We start from the raw sequence: 9930 nt of genomic DNA on the forward strand, positions 1-9930 counted from the left end.
AGAGGAATCTGTTTATATTGCAATATTATATTGATAGGGAAAAAAATGACATGCTGCTATGTATATAAAGTGACATACACAACCACAGTTTTCAGAAAGGGAAATGTTTACATTTTGGAGAGAATTTACTCGCTGTATAGTACCATTAACTACAGGTGAGCAAACAGAATTGTAACAAGCACTCATTCAGTTATTTAGTCATCCAACGGCCATTTACTGAATGTCTACTTCCAGGTATAAATAAAAAGAAAAAATTTAAAATATCTCTGATGACAGGACTTAGGGAAATATCTTAGATATCAGGGAAATTGTGCTTCTGATTGATGGACTGACTTTATCTGACCCAACATCATGCCAATGTCAATTGATAAATCAGGAGATAAAACTTTAAAGCCCAATTTAGTCATTCGAGATTACCAAAGCAGCCAGGATTTGACAGGTCAATATTTTCTTTATAGATTTGATGTGGTTTTTTAAGAAACAGAAGCAGTGCTACACCTGAGTCATCCTTACATTTAGAATTCTAGAACTCTAGTTGTATTGCCACATGATTTCACTCATAGGTGGAATTTAAAAACAAATGAATAAATAAAAAGCATAAATAAAAAGCAGAATCAGACCTAAGAATACAGAGACCAAACTGATGGTTGCCAGGGTGTGAATATGGGAAAAATGGGTGAGGGGGTTGGAGGTACACGCTTCAGGTTATGGAATGAATAAGTCATGAGGATGAAGCTATAGCAGAGACAGTATGGTCAGTCGAACTATATTAGTGTCCTATGGTGACAGATGGTAGCTACACTGTGGAGAACACAGCATGGTATATAAATACATTGAATCACTATGTTGTACACCTGAAACTATAGTAAATACCATGCATTGACTATATTTAAATTTTAAAAAAATTAAAAAAAAAAAAACTCAAGTAGTATAGGGGTAACAGGCACACTGAGAAGGACCATGCAGATATTTTTCTAGACAAATTGTAGTAAAAGGAAGTCTCTGATAAAATCCAATGATATAATCTTGGCATTAAATATTTATAAACATGAAATATTACTTCCTCATTAATGATCCTAAATCCATTAAGGAATGTCCTCCTGAGGAAAACAAAAAAGATCTTCAGATCTAGAAAAATAATAGTGTGGACTAAAGTACTCCTTTATCTATAATTAAAGTTATCATTAGTCCCTTGGAAAGAATAAACTGAAGACTGATAACAAGATCCATTGTTGCATTTATAAATCATTAAGGCAGTAGGCCTAGGGCTTTATTTTGCTCTCATTTGATCTTCATATCAGTGACACAAGTAGATGGCAGTCCTGAAGTCTGAAGTATTCTCATGTGAATGCCTGATTTTTTTTACCCTTACACATACTATAGCATTTACCAAAGTTTTTGAACTTAATCCTTTTAAAAATAAAATTGATATTCTTTATATGTGTGTGTCTGTGTGCATAATCAATTAATGTTGTGCATTTCACATATCATAAACACATAGATATTCAGGCTCTGCAGCTCCTACCTATTACAGTGATCATAGAGTATAGGGGAGGAAAAATTATTTACTCTCTACCCTTTTGAGTTCTTGGCTGAAACTCTTTGTAATAAGACAATATACAAGAGAAAAACAAGATTGCTAACATGGACACCTCATAATACATGGGGATACCTAGGTAAAGTGACTAATTCTCAAAGAGATGGCTTTAGAATTCAGGATTAAATACCATGTTAATAGGGAAAGGGAGAGGGAAGGTAGGTCTCCTAGGGGAGAGTAAATGATTTCTTGGAAAGATCAATGAGCCCTGAGAAAAACAGCTGGGAGGTGGTGAGAGTTTGTGACATCTTTCTGGGTGTGGTGCCAATTTCTACTCTCTTCCCCTATGATAAAAGTCAATTTTGTCTGCTTAATGAAATACCCAGGGAGGGACTCTATAACAACTGGGTTCCTTTGGGAAGATGTATCTTCAGACAGAAAGGGGAGTTCAGAGAAAACCTCTCCCAGCATTTGCAGCTTTTTAAGTGCCTGAAGCTCAAAAGAATCAATATGCCAAAGTGATATTTTGGAGAGGTATGTCCTGAACTTCTACAGTCATAGTGTGGTGTAGCATATACTCTTCAATGCCCACAACTCCTTCTGTGAAGTTAAATGATGAGAAGTATTAATATTATTCAAACTAGCCTAGTCTACAAAGATTTTTACTTCATAGAAAACTTGCAGATACTTGATTATAATTTTTTCTATAACTCCTTTAAAATATCTTTGAAGTTCACTTACACAGGATAAAAAAACAAAACAACTTTTTTCATTCATGTTATTTTTATCACTTATGTATCTCATAGTCCTTAGTTGTTACTTAAAAAGTAATGGAAAACTCCCAGTTTTCAATTTTTAAAACTGCTTATAGCAATACTCACTCCCTTTAGAAAGAGTTTAACTAAAAATCCGTGTAAACTTGCGCCCAGCAGCATTGATCCCCATGCCCTGTTCACAGCAAATGTCTTTCTCAAACAGCTTACAAAGGCTTAACAATAATTGCCTTACTTTTCTCAGCTTTACAACATCCCATAAACCTGCCATAGCCTCATACAAAGCAGAATAAACTCAAAGTTGAATACAATGTGTAAACTGTAGAGGGAACAGAAAAATAATATACAATTACTGAGAGATTTATGGGCATATTTAATATAAGACAGGGAATCTTTGCAGAAAGAACAAAACAGCATTATGAAGTCGGCATTATAGCTTGAACTTCACACACTATTTCTATGGCAGTTAAGATGGCATGAACAAAAGCAGCAGTTTGGTTGGTCCAGCATGGGTAATACAGCTACAAATATCATCCCAGGCTCCTCTTCTTTATGAGAGAATAATACATTTGCCAGCCAGTTTGCCTCAAGATATTAGAAGACATAAAGCATATCACAGAGGTATATTTTGTTTTATGACAAATGAAAAAATTGAACAACACTTGAAATATAAAGGTCTTTGGAGAAAGATCTATCTTGTTAAAACCTGCTATTCATTTCACCTTGAAATTGCAATATGGGCATAGTGAAGTTGGTTTCAGTTATGGCTCATATGCCATATTCAGTCTACAAAGAAAACTGCTAGTTAGCATTGATGCAAAAACTGGAATGGTGCCTTTGTATGAAATAGTACCATAATAACAATAAATTGTTATCAAGTCCTGTTAAAGACAATCTAATACAGTGATTTTAGTGGTTTGAGGCTGAATATTTACTGACACTCCTGAGAGACAAATCATTTATAACTATAGATACAATAGACTATGGAGAGATCAAGGACCTGAATTTAACAACAAAGCCTGTCTAAAGAATTAAAACAATAAACGAGCACAAATGAGATGCAGGAAAGAGTATTAATCTAGAGTAATATTTCTCTAAGTGCAATGCTGGAAATGATCTAAAAGTAAAGATGCTCTATGGCTATTTGAGCAGATAGTTAGTTGATTATTAAATACATAGGTTTATGATAGTTCACTTCTCCACCATCTCCTTCCACATGGTAATAATCCTGCTTCCCACCTACATTTCCTGCTTGTAGTTTATCCATGAAACTCCATTCTGTTAATCAGTTCCTACCCTATCAACTGATTCATCTGTTTCTTCTCTTTTCATTATTGATAGAATCCTAAAATCTAACTGTGAAGATGAAGGAGATATTGTTTATATTTCAGTTAATATACTTTTCAAGGTTCTTGAAACATTAAATGACTTATTAACATTCCATTTAAAGTCTTGAAATTATTACAGTCTATTGGCATTCTGAACTACTCTTTCCTGTGGGTTAAGCCCTTCCATGAATTTTAGACCCCCACCTCATGCCCAGTCCCCACAGTGTCTAACAAAACAGATTGAAAGTATAATTTAAGGAAAGATTCTTTAAATGTCATGAATAATAGTAACTACTTATAAACTTATTGAAAACATGGTTCCATCTTATTTACATAAAATATCCTATTTAAATGCCTTGACCTCTCAGTCAAAAAAAAAAAATCCAAATAATACCTAAATCATATCCTCTATTAATATTCTGGATGTTAGCCATACTTCAGTTAATATAAAGCCATTTGTACCAACAGAACAGTAAGGATTTGAAAAACTGATTATACAAATAAAAAATCAAACATATTTCTTTCCCTAATACATGCAAATAATAATATTTTTGGAATCCAAATCAATTGGGAACCCATATATGTAATGGTTTGAAAATCTAATAGGAATCTATTATGTGTCTGGTAATTCCACCAAAGAATTGTGACTTCGTAAATATGTGTGCTTCTTTTCTTTCTTTCTTTTTTTTAAAGATTTATTTATTTGAGAGATAGAGAGAGCATGGTGAGGTGGGGCGAAGGGAGAGGGAAAGAGAATCCAAAGTCCACTTCATGTTCACAGTGTGGCTGGATCCCACGACCCCTCAGATTATGACTTGAGTGAAAATCAAGAATCAGATGCTTAACCAACGGAGCTACCAGGTGTCCCCTACTATGTTTGCTTTCAAATAAATACTTTTCTCATACAATTTAGAGTAACTGGAATAATTCTACATTGCTTTCATAAAAACAAGATCACTTTGTTTTAATCCTCAATGTTTAAAGAAACATACATTGTGAGATGTATTAATTATCCAAAAGTGATCACTATATTTAGGGGCGCCTGGGTGGCTCAGTGAGTTAAACCTCTGCCTTTGGCTCAGGTCATGATCTCAGGGTCCTGGGATTAAGCCCTGCATTGGGCTCTCTGCTCAGTGAGGAGCCTGCTACCCTCTCTCTCTCTGCCTGCTTCCCTTCCTACTTGTGATCTCTCTTTCTCTCTGTCAAATAAATAAATAAATAAAATTAAAAAAAAATGATCACTCTATTTAATGACATGCTATAGCAATGCTTACTGAAACAAAATTATGCTCTAGATTATTTTAAAGCACTGAACACTAATTACATATTTAAGTGTTAGGACTTGAAGAAATTTTTGAGGAATTGCAATATTATAAAGACTTGTTTTTGTTTTGTTTTAAAACACAAAATGTAGGAACCCCTGGGTGGCTCAGCCCCTGGGTGGCTCAGTGACTGCCTTCACCTCAGATCATGATCCTGAAGTCCTGGGATCAAGCCCCACCATTGGTCTCCCTGTTCAGTGAGGAGTCTGCTTCTCTCTCTTCCTCTGCCCCTCCCCCCTGCTCATGCTCTTTGTCTCTCGCTTGCTCTCTCCTAATAAATAAAATCTTAAAAATTAAAATACAAAATGCAGAAAACTAACTTTATTAATTATATTAATCTTTCCTATTTTATACATGCTAATTAAAAGCTAAATGATTAATTTTCCTATAATTATAAATAAATTGGTATTAAGTCACAGAGGAAAATCATACAAAAGAAATATCTGAAAACTAGAATTATAATAATGGTTTACACAAATATAGGTTCACTAAGTGGACTCAATACTTTTAAAAGGTTTTGATGATATTATCCCCAAATAGCTAATTACATTATAAACTAAATGACATTGAGATCCTAAAATTTACATGTCTGTTAAGAGCCCACAGGTAGTTAGTTTTTTAAGCCTGCTTTATAGCAAATTCAAAGTATAGGCCGTTTTCCTTCAACCTCTTTAAGCAAAAGCAAACCACTAAGAAAGAATACTCAAATAAGTTAAATAGCTATTCCAATTATTAATGTTATCCAGATTAACATACACATAAATATTTCCAGAGACTTGAAGTTATAGAAGAAAATCTTTTCTCCAGAATATATCTCTAAAATAGAAGAGTAATAACTTCCCCCCAAATTTAACAATGGCTCATCATGCTCAAAACTGTCAGAAAATTCATACAATATTTATCATTTTGTCTGGAACAATATATATTTTTTTTAATTTTCTTTTCTTTTTTTTTTAAATTTTTTATTTTTTATAAACATATATTTTTATCCCCAGGGGTACAGGTCTGTGAATCACCAGGTTTACACACTTCACAGCACTCACCAAAGCACATATCCTCCCCAATGTCCATAATCACACCCCCTTCTCCCAACCCCCCTCCCCCCAGCAACCCTCAGTTTGTTTTGTGAGATTAAGAGTCACTTATGGTTTGTCTCCCTCCCAATTCCATCTTGTTTCATTGATTCTTCTCCTACCCATTTAAGCCCCCATGTTGCATCACCACTTCCTCATATCAGGGAGATCATATGATAGTTGTCTTTCTCTGCTTGACTTATTTTGCTAAGCATGATATGCTTTAGTTCCATCCATGTAGTCGCAAATGGCAAGATTTCATTTCTTTTGATGGCTGCATAGTATTCTATTGTGTATATATACCACATCTTCTTGATCCATTCATCTGTTGATGGACATCTAGGTTCTTTCCATAGTTTGGCTATTGTGGACATGGCTGCTATAAACATTCGGGTGCACGTGCCCCTTTGGATCACTACGTTTGTATCTTTAGGGTAAATACCCAGTAGTGCAATTGCTGGGTCATAGGGCAGTTCTATTTTCAACATTTTGAGGAACCTCCATGCTGTTTTCCAGAGTGGCTGCACCAGCTTGCATGGAACAATATTTTGAATGATTATTTTGCATAATTGAAATGCAAACATTTTTTTCTCTAGCAAAGCTTATGAATGATATGAATGATGTATTTTTTTGCTCATTCTTTGAAATTCACTGGATATAAAATTTAATTTTTGTATTTTCTTTGAAATAAGAAACTCACTTTTCTTTGTATAGATATATGTGTTTTATATGTATCTTTACCAGATAAATTTTGGAATGTTTACACATTTTCCATAACTCTTTGATATTTATATATTATAATTGTGTATTTCTACATTTTTAAAGAACATAATTTGGGTGTGATAACTAATATCAAGGTTATTCAGCTCTAAATTATATGGCAAAGAGAAACAATTCTCCATTAAGCAAATGTAAAATGTAGTTTCTGCTTACAAAATTGAATTACATTTGCTTTTTTTTTTTTTTTTTTTTTAGTTTTCTTCAATTAGTAACAACTTTGGCCAATATCTAAAATTTGATCATCACATGCACTTATTTCACTTAACATTTTTGAATATCTATTATGGAAAGGAAGGTATTAAGTATGAAGAGACAAAAAGGACAATTCTGTTGCTTTGGGGGACCTTATATAAAAGTTAGGGAGAGAGTAGCAACAAGTTTCAACGTTTTGGAGAATAGAGGCACACACAACCTTGTATATGAATACTGTTAAAGAATTCATTCTTCCGACATCAGTAGAGAAACTATGTCATCTAAACAAAGAAACTAAAGCTTAAGCCTGAGCCATGTAAAGGTATAAGGTAAAAATATATACTATTGCTGTAGCATGGGATCAGACACAGAAATTAACATAACCAGGTTAGTACCATTGAAATCCCTAGGGTCTCAAAAGCAGCAAACACAAAACTGTTGTGAGGTGAGACTTTCATAGTTCAGAGAGTACAGAAATCCTACAGAAATAATAGCTTAGGCAATAATGACTTAGCAGTGAAGCACTACAAATCATTGAGGAAAAGTCACCATAAAAATTAACTTGAGACCATATAACCTCAGAACCATATAGATAACAGAACAATCTCAAAAAATTATTTTTTTAAATGTGAGAAGCATTAAAATAATATAAAAGTGTAATACAAACAACACAAAGAATAAAGCAAATTGGAAAACCAAGAAACATATTTTAAATAAACCCAAGTTATAAGAACTCTTAAAAATGAAATTTAAGGCTATTAAAATTAAAACCTATTGAACATGATAAATAGCAGATCATATACAACTAAAGAGAAATTGAATGAACTGGAAAATAGGATAGTAATTAAATGTAGGAATAAATCACACAAAATATAAAACACAGATAAAGAGACATAAAGAACTGGACCCATTAAAGAGTAGACAAGAGAATAGGAGGACAAGTTTCAACATACGTTGAAGTGGAAATGGGGGGAAAAAGGAACAAACAAAAGGTTAACAGAGACAGGCAACTTTCAAAATATAATGACTCAGAAGGGAAGTCTCCCAAATTTATTCAATCTAGAAGTATTTAACTGGAAGAAACAGAGTATGCAGGATAAATAAGAACCAACAGATGTATTCCAGAATAACAGCAGAACACCAGGACAAAGAGTCAAAAGAAAAGTCAAATTAATTATAAACACATAACAGCTAGACTTTATCCAGATTTCTAATCAGCCACAATAGACGCCTGAAGATAAAGAAATGATTTCCTCAAAGTGCAAAGGAAAAATAACAATAATGTAAAATTCTATATCCAACTTATCCATAAATCAAGAATGCGGTAAAATAAAACATCTTTAGATGAAGATTGAGAAAGTTTATTCCTCTTAGTCCTTCACCAAAAGAACTTCCAAAAAATGTGCTTCAGAAATGAAAGCCAAAAAAAAAAAAAAAAAAAAAAAGCGAAACACTAAGGTAAGAGTAAACAGTTATTTAAATATAAAAGTGTGTTTACTAAAAAACAAAAAAAACAAACATGTGTTTATTAAAATAAGTGAGGGAGCCTGGGTAGCTCAGTTCGTTAAGCTTCTGGCCCTTGATTTTGGCCCAGGTCATGATCTCAGGGTCCTGAGATCAAGCCTTACATCAGGCTCTCTGCTAAGCATGGAGCCTGCTTAAAATTCTCTCTCTCCCTCTCTCTCTTCCCTTCCCTGATCATGCTTTCTCCCTCTCTCTGTCCCTCTCTAAAAAACACGATAAAATAAAATAAGAGAAAGAGAAATAGAGACTAAGATTAGAAAGGATTCAAAAATGGAGTGAAATGAAAATTCTAGAAAATAGCATAAAAAAAGAATTTGGAGTTAAAACATTTTATGACCCTGTATTACACAGCTAGAATTAAATAATATTAAATTTAGACTTGCTATATCAAACATGGATGATAAAATCTTTAAAAATAACTACTAGAAAGACAGAAGTAGAATACAAATCTGCTAAGTTAATATGCAGAAATGGTGAATTAAGAAACAGTTCTGTATAATTAAAATCAGACAATAAAAACAACACAACACATAAATAAAATGAAGTAACAACAAATATTGGCAGGCAAACAAGGGTGACATTTGTTCAACCAAGAAACCTCTCACTAAAAGATTATATTTTAGGGAAAGATGCTTTAAGTCTTTAACTAACATAGAGGTGATACTTTTCTACATCTTGGGATAATGCATTTTATAGCATGCAAAGTAAGATCATTATACTTGCCATGATACAATTTAAAAGAACAAAAATAAAATAATTTAGGATGAAACTTTAAAGTCTAATTTTATGTTATTATGTGGAATACTTATTAATGGTTTATTGCCTCCTATTTAGCCATATTAATTTATCAGACATGGACACTAGAATCTGTTCCATTTAATAGATGAACAGAAATTAAAGTGATGAAGAATTCAGTGACTTACAAAGACACAAGATGACAATTAATAGATCACAGACTCAAACCTAGTTCTTTCAACTCAAAAAAGGATTTTTTTAACTGGATAAACATATTAATTAATATGCATGTATCAACGACTTCATAATCATTTGACTTCCAGTTTCACCTTGAATATGTAAAAGCTTGGCAGACATCATTCCCATGCTTATACAACAAGAGAGAGCTGGAAAAATAAAACAAGTGAATTTCTCTGAATCGTTAGAGAGACAGGGAACTTACATTGTAGAGCAAATAGCCACACCAAAATCTGGAGATACTGGCAAGTCAGAGTCATATACAAAATCTATTATATGCATACCTAGACCAGAAACTGCTGGAGCCATAAAGTGGTAGAAAAATATAATTGGTAATTTCAACAAATTGTGAAGACTATGAATGGACTAGCCTTAAAGTGAGAGTCTCCTGGGGGCTAGAATCAGGGGGAGCCGGGGGTGTCCAGATAT

This window comes from Mustela erminea, chromosome 1 (genome assembly GCF_009829155.1).
Source record: "Mustela erminea isolate mMusErm1 chromosome 1, mMusErm1.Pri, whole genome shotgun sequence".
NCBI lineage: Eukaryota > Metazoa > Chordata > Mammalia > Carnivora > Mustelidae > Mustela > Mustela erminea.